This window comes from Poecile atricapillus, chromosome W (genome assembly GCF_030490865.1).
Source record: "Poecile atricapillus isolate bPoeAtr1 chromosome W, bPoeAtr1.hap1, whole genome shotgun sequence".
NCBI lineage: Eukaryota > Metazoa > Chordata > Aves > Passeriformes > Paridae > Poecile > Poecile atricapillus.
In genome coordinates this window covers 26,125,586-26,137,660 of record NC_081288.1, presented here as the reverse complement: position 1 = coordinate 26,137,660, position 12,075 = coordinate 26,125,586, and positions in this window count along the sequence as shown.

Here is a 12,075-nt window from a genome sequence, read left to right as displayed (position 1 = left end):
GCGACAGTGTGTCAGACCAGGGTGAGGGGGTGGCAGCAGATAAATGCAAGGAGGTGCTCTTTGGTGGCACCATGAAGACTTTCTGCCCACACATGGGACACCACATGCCTCTGGCATCGTGTATTATCCCTTGATGGTCACAGGGCAGAAGACTTTATCAATGCCAATGAGGGGCAGCCTGCTGGTGGGTGTAGCATCATCAGTGCCTTTGGTGACCCTCATGGCCTTCAGGCTTGGCTTGGTGGCTCTGCTGGGGACCACTTGGCCACATAAAAGTACCTATTCAGGGCCCTGTTGAGGAGAAGGGAGGTGTCTCTGCTGGTGAAGGCGAGACAAGACTTGTTGGGGTTAAGCAGGGCTTGGCTGAAGGGATGACAAGATGTCTGCCAAGGAGATGTCAAAATGGAGCCTGGCCGTTCACTGGGTTTGGGTGGCTTGTGCTGGGGCGCCCAGGCAGGAGCACCTTATTGCTCAGAGGTTTGCTAAGTAGTAGTGGTAGGGTTTGGCACCATTCTCTGGCTTCTCTTCTGCAAAATGGAAGCTGGAGTTTTTGCCTTCTTGTGGAAGTTTTCTCCATTAGGAATTAAGACCGTATGTGCATGTTGGTGGTACTTTAAGTGGCTCTGTCACTCGGAGGAACATGGAAGCTTAGCTCTGATGGGAGATGAGCTCTGCCATCAGTGAGGGAGGGAGGAGAAATCATGACATGCATCCTCCCGGCTTGCCAGAGGTATGGTAGGCATTCCTTCCCCTAGGTCCCGCTCAGTGGAAGCTAATGGGGGTGCTGGGAGAGGCAGGAAAAGACCCTTTCTTTGGGTGTCCTCCCTCTGCATGGCCTGCCAGGGCCTTTCCCTCCACCCTGCCTGAGGGGCTCTCCCTCACCCCCATCCCTGTGCCCTGCAGCAGAGGCTGCGTCAGGAAGCAGAGCCTGGGCGACGGCAGCCACCTCCACTGGGGAATGCAGAACAAATCTTTTCCAGATGGGATAGGGGCCACGTTCTGCTTCTTGCAGGGCAGTCAGCTCTCCACTGCTTCCTTCTCCTTGCTCCTACTCCAAGCATCTCTGTGCTCCGGGCCAGGATGGGCTTCATGTCCAGGAGAGCATCTGGAAATGCCTTCTCTTCAGCGTCCTTCCCCAAACCTGTGAACTTGTGGCCATGCCAGCCAAGCTCTGGTTTTTGTACTTCTAGGTCTAGCACTGAAGTGCTTTGGAGACCTCCAGGGTCAGGGTATGTGCCAGCTCTGGGTCTCAGTACTCATCCTGGCCTCTGGCTGCTTGGTTACACCCCCTTCTTTCATACACTTGGAAAGTCAATCCATACAATCCTGCTTCTCAGCCTATTTATTCCCCTTGGCTGATAAATGAGAGGTGGCTGTGAGGCTGGACAGTGCTGCAGTCACTGTGTCACCCATGGGTGCCCTGGGCAGGAGCTTATGCCTGGACCCCTCCCACCTCATTTACCTTCAGTCACCCCAACCTTTCATCCCATCTGTAACCCTAAGCCCCAGGCAGCAGTACCAGTCTCACCATTACAGAGAGACCGGCCACTGGGCTTATCACGGAGCAGAAAAGTGGCCCAGCAGCTTTCATAGATGAGGATTTGCTTTGACTACCGCAACATCAAAGACAGGGCTGTGCAAATTGCATCCCCTCATCTCCTCAGCACTCATCCCTCCAACACGGGATTGAGGTCTTGTGGGTGACTGACTGAGTGTGATGGGGAGAGAGAGAGGAATGGACAGATGTGGAGGGGCTGAGGTCTCTGCCCCACACTTCCTGGTGCTCAGTCCTTCATCCTATCTCACTTTGCAGTGCCTTCTGTTCGCAGACCCAATGCCTGAAGGAGGCTGATACAGGACTCCCCTCCAGTAAAGAAAAATCCTCCTACTCTCTTTCCCCAGTGCGTGGGAAGGTGATGAGGGCATCCCAGCTTGTGATGGGGTGCTCACCCCTGGGTTTATATTCCCTGCCATTTCAGTTTGCTGCCTTCCCACCTGCCCTCCTTCCCTAAGAAATTTCCAGGGATGGAGCTCCAAGAGCACAACAGTGCTGGAAACTTCCTGAAGAAGGAGGGCAGGCAGGGGGCTCAATGGGAAGGGGGTGCCTTGCTCAGTGCACAAGACGCAGATATCCTGTTTCTGCCCAGGGTCTCCGGCTCATATTTCCTCATTAACTGAAAGTGCTGCTCGTTTGCAGGTGACTTCCAGATGTTTCCATTCTTCTCTTGGGGCCATGAGGGCATGTACCACATGAGTATGGGGATTAGGGCCAGCAGTGGGGTGAGGGACAGAACCCTGCCACAATGGGGTGCAGAGAGCTCCCTTGCCCCACCTGGCATGGCCTCATCTAGCCCCACCTCACCCTGCTGCTGTCAGATCCCTCCTCCCTGCTCCCAGCCCATGGCTCTTGGTGCTGCCTCCAGTCCATGTCTCGCTGCCCTGGGGATGGGCTGAAGGCAAAGCCGGTTTTAGGGTGAGCAAGCCAGAGTGGTGGCAGGAGGTGACACCCTGGGGCAAGGGGTAGGTGTAAGCACCCAGCGTCTTGCCAAGAGTACCCCTGGTCTGATGCCAGCTCTGGCTTTGTAGGCACTGGATCCCTCATGCCCCTATAGTTTCTCCACTGGAGCAGTTTCTCCTGTGGCTGAACCCCCAGACATGTGCTCGGCCAGACGGTGCCTGTTGCCTCTGAGATAACCAGGGAAAGGGGCTGGAGCTCTCTGGTTCCCCGAATCCCTGTGTTGCACTGGGGAGGGAAAGAGGGGGGATTGTGGTGAGCACCACCAGGCAAGCAGCAGCATTGGGTTAGACCCACTCATGCTAGAAGTGGCGTGGATAACCCTGTAAACACCCAAATTTCTAATTTCTCCACCAACTCCTCCCCTCCCCTGGAGCAGTGGGAGGCTGAAGGAATGGGACTGACCACGTCCTGCTTGTGGGATTTGCAAAGGGGGGAGTGTGTGCTTTTCCCCTGGGAGCAGGGCTGGGAACTCAAAGCCTCTGGGTTTGCCAAAGCCCAGGAGGAGGCACGGATGAGTTCCCAGGCTTGCTGGCGGGCTGCCTCCCTCCCTCTGCCCATCTCCTCCTATCCCAAATATTTTCATCTTTCCTCCTCCCCCCACACTCCCCAGCTTCCTCCTGATATGCTAGTCCTGTCTGCTGGCCAGGGATGTGGGGTGCTGTGGGGCAGCAGTGGGTGTTGTTGGGTGTGAGGATGGAGGGACAGACCCCAGGACAGACCCTGATCTATGCTCTCCCTCTGAGTTTTACATGGCACAGAGGAGAGGGAAGGAGGGGGGGGGGGTTTGGGACATAGCTGGGAGGGAGAGGGAGGATGTTGCATAAACCAGAAGTAATCCAAGAATCCAGCTGCCTGTGGCCTGGAAACACTTCTGTGATTCCACATACTAGGAAAGAAGATGTAAATATAAAAATATATATTTATGTATGTAGACTACATCTCCCCAGAACAACCCCACACTTGATTCTCCAGTTCTTTTTCACAGACCTTGTAAAAGTCAGTGCAGGAGGGACTGAGGGGAGGGCTTAAGTAGAAATTTGGTGCTTGGAGCTCTCTGTGTGCAGGGGGATCTGTGAGTCTTTTTGCCCTTCCTCAAATATGTTCCTTTGGCAGGACAAGGAGGGGGAGCACATCTACGGGAGTTTAAAGCCTGTGCAGCCTGGAGGCAGCTGGGATGGGGAGAGAAAGGAGGAGATGGTGAGGGCAGGAGGGGTGCAGAGGGGAAGGAAGGGATGGGGGGTGAGTGGGAAACTCTGGGCCTTTGGGAGGAAAGAGCCTTTTGGAAATGAATTGCATGAGGAGGTGCAGAAAGGTGTTTTGGGGAAAGGAGGAGCTGGGGGATTTCAAGGGAAGGGAGTAAGCCCCCAGGGCTGGTATGGCATGGGAGAGAGGACCATTAAGGAATGGGAGATGCATCCATAGAGCAGAGGGAGAGTGGCATGAGGGGGTGAGGAGGAAAGGTACAGTGTACAGAGAGAGGAAATGGGGATGAAGAGATAAGTCATCCATGTTGGCAGTGGGAGACCATGCTTGGGGAACCCGTTCTGGTCAAAGGGAAGAGGTGAAAGCCAGGGGAGTGGTTGGACACAAGGCCTGGACAGCTCTTTTATCCTAATGATTTTGCCTGTCCATCCAGCCCATGTATTTTTGGCCCACGGAAGGAAGGGGGTGGGGATGCAGAAGCAGCTAAAAATAGGGGTGTCCCTGCCCATTCCCCCAAGGCGGGCATCCGTCTGCCTGCCTGTGGGGTTGCTGCGGGATCTGGAGGAGGGGAGCAGATCCAGCCTCCTCCCCATGGCGTCTGGCTCTGCTTTTGTTTGTCACACAGCCCTACAGGGACAGGAAGAGGCTGTAGGGCTGGGGAACAATGGCTCATTCTCCGGGAGTCTGCGCCTGCCGAGGAGCGATAGGGGACACGGGATGGTGGCCAGAAGGCACAGCCTCCTAGCGCCACTGCTGCAGGAGGAGTTCAGCCACCAGGAGACCATGGTGGGATTTAGGGGGACCTTCCACAGCCCACCGCTCTTCCCCAGGTTCCTGTGCTCGGGTGCAGAGGGGATGAGGGGCTGACTCACAGCGGGTGCAGTTTACAGAGGAGACCAGGGAGGCAATGCTGCCAACCTGAAGAATGGTGGGGACACGTTTCCAACCAGCACTGGGGAATGCACTGTCGCCCTCCCTTGAGCCTCTGAAACCAGGAGTGTGGCTGGAGCTTGCACCCTGCTGTGTGAATGTCCCCAGGTGGGGTTGGGAAGGTATTTATCTGGGAGCTGTACTGTGCTTCTGTCCCAGCTGTCACTGTGCTCCCCGAGGCAATGCCATTATTGGTGGAAGCACCCTCCATGCTCTGTGCTCCCCGCTGTCTGGGAGACTGCCAAGGGGCATGGATATGTGTGCATGGTGGGAGGGTGATAAATCCTTTTATCCTACCTCTTTTTTCTCCAGACCCTCCTTTTGAGGCAGTGTCTCTCCCGGATGTTAGATCTAACAGCATGGTGCTGGAAACTCCACGGGGAGAGTCTCTCCCCACTCTTCTTCTCCACACTTGCTAGGGATACGAGGAGATGGTGTTAGCATCTGAGTTAGGGGAGATGTTAGGACATATTTTGCAAAGATTAATCAAGAAGGGGACAGAAGAATTTCCCTGTTTCCAGCCCCCTTTTTTCAAGGTCTTGGATACTTGGGGCTGAATGCTTGCCAGGGCTCCTCTTGTTTACTCAGCCGGGGAGCTGACACATCCAAGGTCTCTGCTGCCTCCACTTTCCCACATGCTGCTGGCCGGCACATTCCAGGGCAGAGTGGAGATCAGTGCAGAGGCATACCAGAGGTTTCCATCTGGAATGCCATCCCTCCTCCCCGCTCTACCCCCAGGCATCCGGCACCTCTTGCCAGGTAGTGAAGAGCGGGCATCACATGTGGCCAGCATCCTGGGCCAGCATCCTAGGGCTTGCGCAGAGCCCAAGCATGGATGGGGACCCCAGAGACAGGGATATGCCTCTTAAACTGAACGCCTTCAGCAAGGCTCTGTCCTTCTTCCTGGTTCCCTCTGCAGATCTCAGTCCTTGTCATGACCCATGGGAGATGTGTGGAGGAGTGCAGGGTGCCTGTCTCAGCTTAGTCTTTCCTAGAAGGACCTGGGGGAAAGGGGTAACACCCTCCTAGGCAACAGTCCAGCTTTTTAATTTTAGGACGGGCTCCTATTCCTGCAGCTGGGTTTAGCTTGCTGAGGGTTAACAGTGCTGGGCTCTGCAGCTGCACCCTTCTCCTGCAGGCACCGGCTCTGCTCCCTCCTGGGCAGCAGCCCAGACCTGGTGTGGCTGACTTTGGTTTTGGGAGAGAAGGCCACAAAGCTTTTAAAAATAAATGCCAGGAGATAAAGAAGGGTTTGGAGAGCTGGCTACAGGGCTGGGGCGGGAGCATGGCCCTCGCCCTGTCATTTAGGCTGGCCGCCTGTGTCCCAGCCGTGCTCCCACCTCCACCGGGGCTGCTGGCATCTTTGCCTCCTCCGACCTCGGGCCGCCGCAGGCAAAGGACCGCCACGACCTTTCCTTTTCCCCCGCAGGCTGGCCCGTAGAGGCCCCTTTACGCCCAGCCCCAGCGTCTGGAAGAAGGGGCCTTGTCTGGTCCCCCTCCTCGGCTGCCACAGGAAATGCGGAGCCGGGAGGTCAGGGGCCAGCCGGCAGCTCCTCCCGAGGGGACAGGCAGCCCAGCGCTGGGGCTTGCATCACGCCGGCGCCCGCCGCAGAGCAGGGGAGGGAGGCAGAGCCCTGCAAGGGGGAGGGGGAGGGCCAGGCTCTTCCTGTTTATGTGACTACCAGACCCCCAAGAAAGGGAAAGGACTTGGAAAGCTCACTGCTCTTGGGCGGGCTCCAGCAAGCGACTGTCTGCGACTCTTAGCCGAGGGATTCCATCTATGTGGCAGGGTGTGACTTCTTTGCAGGGGAAATGGTCATCCAGCTCCAGGGAGGGCTAGGATTGCATTCTGGGGCCTTGTGAAGCTCTGTTCTAAGGGAGAGACTGTGGTTAGTTTCCTGGGAAGTGAGGGACAGCTCCTGCTGCATGCCAGGCTTTGATTCCTCCCATGGTTGTCTCTGGCTGATGCTGGTCTCTCTGGGATGGTCTAAAGGGCAAAGACTCACTCAGGCCAAGACAAGGAGGTAGCTGGGTATTTTGGCTTTGGGACAGAGGAATGGGGAGCACTGGGAACGCCAGGCATGGAGCAGTGTTTAGGAGAGGGTGCTGGTTCAGTCATGATGGCTCCAGAACAGATCCCATATAGCCACCAGAAGGGCTGGAGACCTCCCATGTTATCTAGGGTCACATCCTGCAGGGCATCTGGTGTGGCCGTGGTGGTATGTGGAGCAGGAAATGAGGTCCAAGATGCCATGCTCTTTTCTTCACCTCTAGCACCATACTGCCCTGGCTTAGGCCACATCTGCACCAAATTTGTCCCATCTCAGCTTTGGTTTGGAGTCCTTGGCTCATGCTGAGTGTGGGTTGAGGGGCGCTCTGTGCCACTTCTGGTGGATGCCCTAGAGGACACACCATTAGGCAGCATTACCAGGAGCAGATGGGAGTCACAGCCCCTTTGCAGTCCCACAGGCTGGCTCAGTGCAGCATCTCTAGGATAAGAATAGCTGGGAACAGCATAGGTCATGGAATCACTGAATAATAAAAGTGTTTGGATTGGAAGGGACCTCAAAGTTTATCCAGTTCCTACCCCCTTGACAAGGGCAGGGACACCTTCCACGAGACCAGGTTGCTGAGAGCCCCATCCAGCCTGGCCTTGAACACTTCCAGGGATGGAGCATCCACTATTTCTGGGCAACCTCACCATCCTGATAATTAAGAATTTCTTTCTATATCTAATCTAAACCTGCTCTCTGTCATTTTAAAGCCATTCCATGAAAGGTCTTGGGAAGGGCCCCACAGGAACCCTGGCAGGTCTGTGGGGCAGGAACAGGCACAGCCTTTAGCTCCCCATACCCTTCCCAGGGGTGGCCAGGCCGACCCTCAGCATTTTGGCCTTGCCCAACCACCTCCTTCCCCAGGAGGCTGGTTGGTGGGGTGGTGACACCCTATGGCTCTGGAGCAGTGTTACAAGTGATGGTAGCGCTTGGCTGTTCTCTGCCCTCTGTACAGGGACTTTGTCCTCTTAGCATGTGCTCAGCTCTTTTCCCTGTTCATGTCCTGGACTGGTTTGCTCTCCAGCCCAGAGGAAAAGGTCCTGATATAGTCCTGACCTGTGCCTTTCCCTGATATGGCACGTGTTTAGTGTGAGTCTTGCGGGATTGTATCATCCCTCCTGCCTCTCCTCCATCTGCATCTGACCAGGCCCAGCCTGACAGTGACTCAGGGACTCTGCCAGCCGAACACCCTGGGGCATCTTTATGTACCAGCTCAGGAGAGGAGCCATACAGGACTTGGATCACATCAGAGAAGAGGAAGGGAAAATGGAAGTGGTGTGTTCTATCCTTTCCTCCTGTTGAAGCATACAGAGTATTTCTGAAGTGGGGTGAGCAGAGCTCCCAGCTAAGCAGCTGATGTCTTGGTGACAATTTGTTCCTCTGAATTCAAACTGCTTACAGACAATTTGTTCATCTTTTTGATGACATCTGAGCCGGTTCTTCTCACTGTCTCAGTGTCTTTGCCTTCATCTGCCTTGCAAAGACAAGCCAGGGTTTGCCTCTTGGTCCTTCTTTGCTCCCTCTTTGCTCCCATCCTAAGTTCCTGGGAGATGGTGGGAACATGCTTGGTCTGGGCAGCTGGCCTTCTGGAGGGGGTCACTGATGATCCTGCAGTGCAGTGGAGTCTTCTTGGAGAAGATGATGTGTACTGTCTGGGGAAACCTGTTCATCCCACAAGGCTGGGACTCTGCTGGAGGTGGAATAGGAGTGTTTTGTTTGCTCTAACTAGGTGGGTGTCCACACAGGTGATGAAGGGGTTGGGAGGCCAGGATGGAAAGGGCTTCTTGGTGTCTGTTTGAGGAGGTCTAGGGGAGGACTTAGGGGAGATAGAGAGGAGAACTGGTGCATGTGGGAATGCAGAGGAATGGCTGGCCGTTACAAAGCTATCTAGACATATTGATTTTGGTTCTGCAGTCTCATCATCCCTCGCTGACTTCTAACTCAGACTGATGACCCTGCCTCATTTAACCCATTTGCCTTTCTCTGGCTGCAGGTCAGCTACTTGTTTTATGCAGCCAGCCTGGTTCTGGGGCAGACCTCATTCACTATGACAGACCTATATCCCCAGAAAGCAGAAATGAGACTCAGAGAAGGACATATTGCCCATTTCTACCCCTTTCCTGCTACCAGGGCTGGGATTGGTGAGAATACCTGAGTGACACTGAAACCAGCAGGACTGAGACATGCTTGGGGTGTCAGGAGCACTTGTGGGGTCCACAGCCAATAAGAGTCTCAATTCAGAGGGCTTGCAGGATGCAAACTAGAGAGATTATCATTCCCAAGCTCTTTTTTTCCCCAGATAATGCTGAGGTCCTATTGTGATTAATGCTTTGAGTGTTGGTTTACATGCAAATCTGTCCCAAAGTTGTGTCCTAAGAGGTGGAAAACACTATTTCATACTTGTGTTTGACGTCCCAGTTTCAAAGGGGTGCAGCACCCAGCAGCTGGGTGAGGTTCATGTGGTCACATTGACCTCTGGTGGCTGCAGCCTTGGCGTGCAAGGAGGCACTAAGGCAAACGGGCTGGGTTTGGTGAGCTGATGCTTGCTGCACTTGAAATGCCATTGGGCTTGTTCCTTCTCTAGGCTCCATTCCCCACCCCCTCTCCTCTTCGACAGTAATTTGTTTTCTTCTGCAAGCAGGTACCCATTCTTTGTGAGTACACCCTCAGTCCATGTGGTTCTTCTCCCTGAGAAACAAATTCTGCTTGCACACACACCAGTAAAACACAAAGATGGATCCTTTGTTGGAGAGCTGAATTCACTCCCAGTTTCTAGACAGAGTGGGTCATATCTGAGGAGAGCAGACTGCTCCCTTGTATTCACTGTAACCTCTGTGCTGTCACTGTTCAGACCCTTCTTGTGCAGCCGAAGGCAGACTTTAATGGTCCTCTCGCAAAGGGTGACCAACCAGACTGGATTCACAATGACCAGCGAGATGGACCCTTGATTGGTTTATATCCTGGAGAGAGAGGGGCAAAGAGCTGGGACTAATCCCACTGGGATAACGGCTTAAGAATAAAGCAACTGCTGAGGTGGAGCCCCTTTGCCAGAGGCAGCTGGAGCGAGAAAGCTCATCCCAGTGGCTCTAATCCTGTCATTCTGCTCTAGTTCAGGTCTTCCTTGTGACCCTGCACACCTCTGGTGCCCTAATGAGGAGGCAGATTTCTTGCCAATGCCTTACCAAAAGGCTCCCACATGCTTTTGCCTCTTGTAGCTCCAGGCAATGGGTGTGTTCATGTGGTGAGGGGGAGGAATGCTGAAGGAAATATTTGCTTGTTTTGCTATCTGCACATAGATACACGCATTTCCTTCCTGCTATAAAAGGCCCTCGGTTTTTGAGGGGGGACCTCATTCCTCCTCCCCTGTGCAGCCACTGGTGTGGAGGGAATAAACCACTGTCAGTGTGCTGCAGCCGTCTTACGTCTGCTGTTAAATGTGTCAGGCAAAAGAGCAGGTAGACAAAGTCCTTGCGAAGGCTGTTAATATAAACACTGAGTTTGATGAGTGTCATTAAGAAAAGGGTTGGTTTTTTTTCTGTGTGTGTTAACTAATCCAGTGTGAAGCAGCGTATGAGCCAATTAGATCAGGCTGGAGTTGGTAATTCTGTGTCACAAGCTCTTTTGTGTTTTTGGCATTTGTTTTGTTCCACACAGGAACAGAAACTGCAGTGTTTTTTCATGACACCAAATCGTGTTGGGACAGCTACTGCAGGGTGGAAGTTTTTATTATTAGGAGAATTATTTCAAACTCGCTTCCTCAACCTGACTTGGGCGATCACCCTGGAGACCTTAGCAAACCTCCCCCCTAAAACTTCAATGGATGCTGTAAATCTCTGCAAATCACCAGGCTGCAAGAAGAATAGCTTATTTTCATTGGGGAAGAAAAAAACCCCCAAAAAACAGAAGGATGAAGTAAGAAATATATTGCTGAAGATGTTCTGACTAGCTCACATACTGGACACTATGTGGGTAGGCAGTTTCAGCTTTGTAAATTTACTGTTCTTCCCAAAACACAGGGCAAGGCTTTACAGAGCACCCAGCTCACCATCTGTAACCACAGCTTGAGCTTTGTACCAATGGCATTTTAGCCACATAATCAGGAATTTATTGAATTCCTGCCCCGCCTCAGACTTTCCTAAAGCTATTTCCAGGCAGGGGCAAACAATGCAGTGCTGAGGCATATCCAGCCCAGCTCTCCACAGCACGGGCTCACTTGCCTTGGAGGGATCCCTCTGACCTCTCAGTGCCATCGGTCACCCCACACTTCAAGGTCCTGCAGAAAACCAAGCAGCCTGCCACACTCTCTGGGCCGTGTGTGCTAAGCCTCTCATCTGGTGGTGGAAAGGACACGTGGCTCACCATCTGCTTGTTACTGATTTCCTGTGTGAGCCCGTGTGGTTTGGAAAGTTTTACCAATGCAACTGTTTTGGTTAGGATTTGAAAAAAAAACAAACCCAAAACAACAAACCAAACCAACAATACAAGAACAACAGAAAAAAAAAAAACCCACCCAAACACTCCGGTGTCATTCCTAGTGTGAACTGAAGTGTGCCAGCAAGTGCTACTGGAAAAGCTGTTTTGGAAATGTAGCACCAGGCTGTAAGCATGTACAGTCTGGTGGGACTATGTATCTCCAGCAAACTGGGGTTGTCTTATACAGCTGCAGCTTCCCTCCAAAGCATAAGCTTTGCATCACTGTGCCTCCACACCCTGGCCAAAAAACAAGGATGGAATGTATTGCTCCTATCAGGAGCTGCTGGGATCAGTTACCCAGCCCAGAGCTAAGGGTGGTCTTCTTGCTTGTGGAGTAGGCAAGCTCAGAGACTCTCCATGAAGGAGAACAGGTAATGGAGCTTGGAAAAAAATTAAGGAAATTAGTCACTTAGTCAGTCCAAGGACCTGCCCTTATTGCAGTACCTGTCAATTATTGAATTATTTATTTTTCCCTGGACTTGGGTGTCTGAGACTCTTCCGTGGGCAACCTAGGGTGAAGGTATTTCTTTGGCTGTTCTTGATGTGGGACCTGCTCTGTCTGATGTCTGAGTGCTCTGAGTCACAAAGCACTGCAGCCACTGCCCGTGGGGTCAGGGTGGGTGGAGGGAGAGGATTTCTTTGTCATCAGCCTTGAGTTGGTCTCTGTGTGAATGAGAGAAACCAACTCTTGCTTTGGGACTTTTATCAGGATTGTGAAGATCTTATCTTCTATCACCACATAATATCCAGCTCAGGAAATCTTTTCACTAGAGAGGGAAAGAGACAGACCTGAGCTGTTTTCAAGAGAATAACTAGGAGGCAAAAATTGACATGGCCTGAGTCAGAACATGACTTGGTTCCCAGCAGGCAGCCTTGCTTGTACTTGCTTTTCATCAC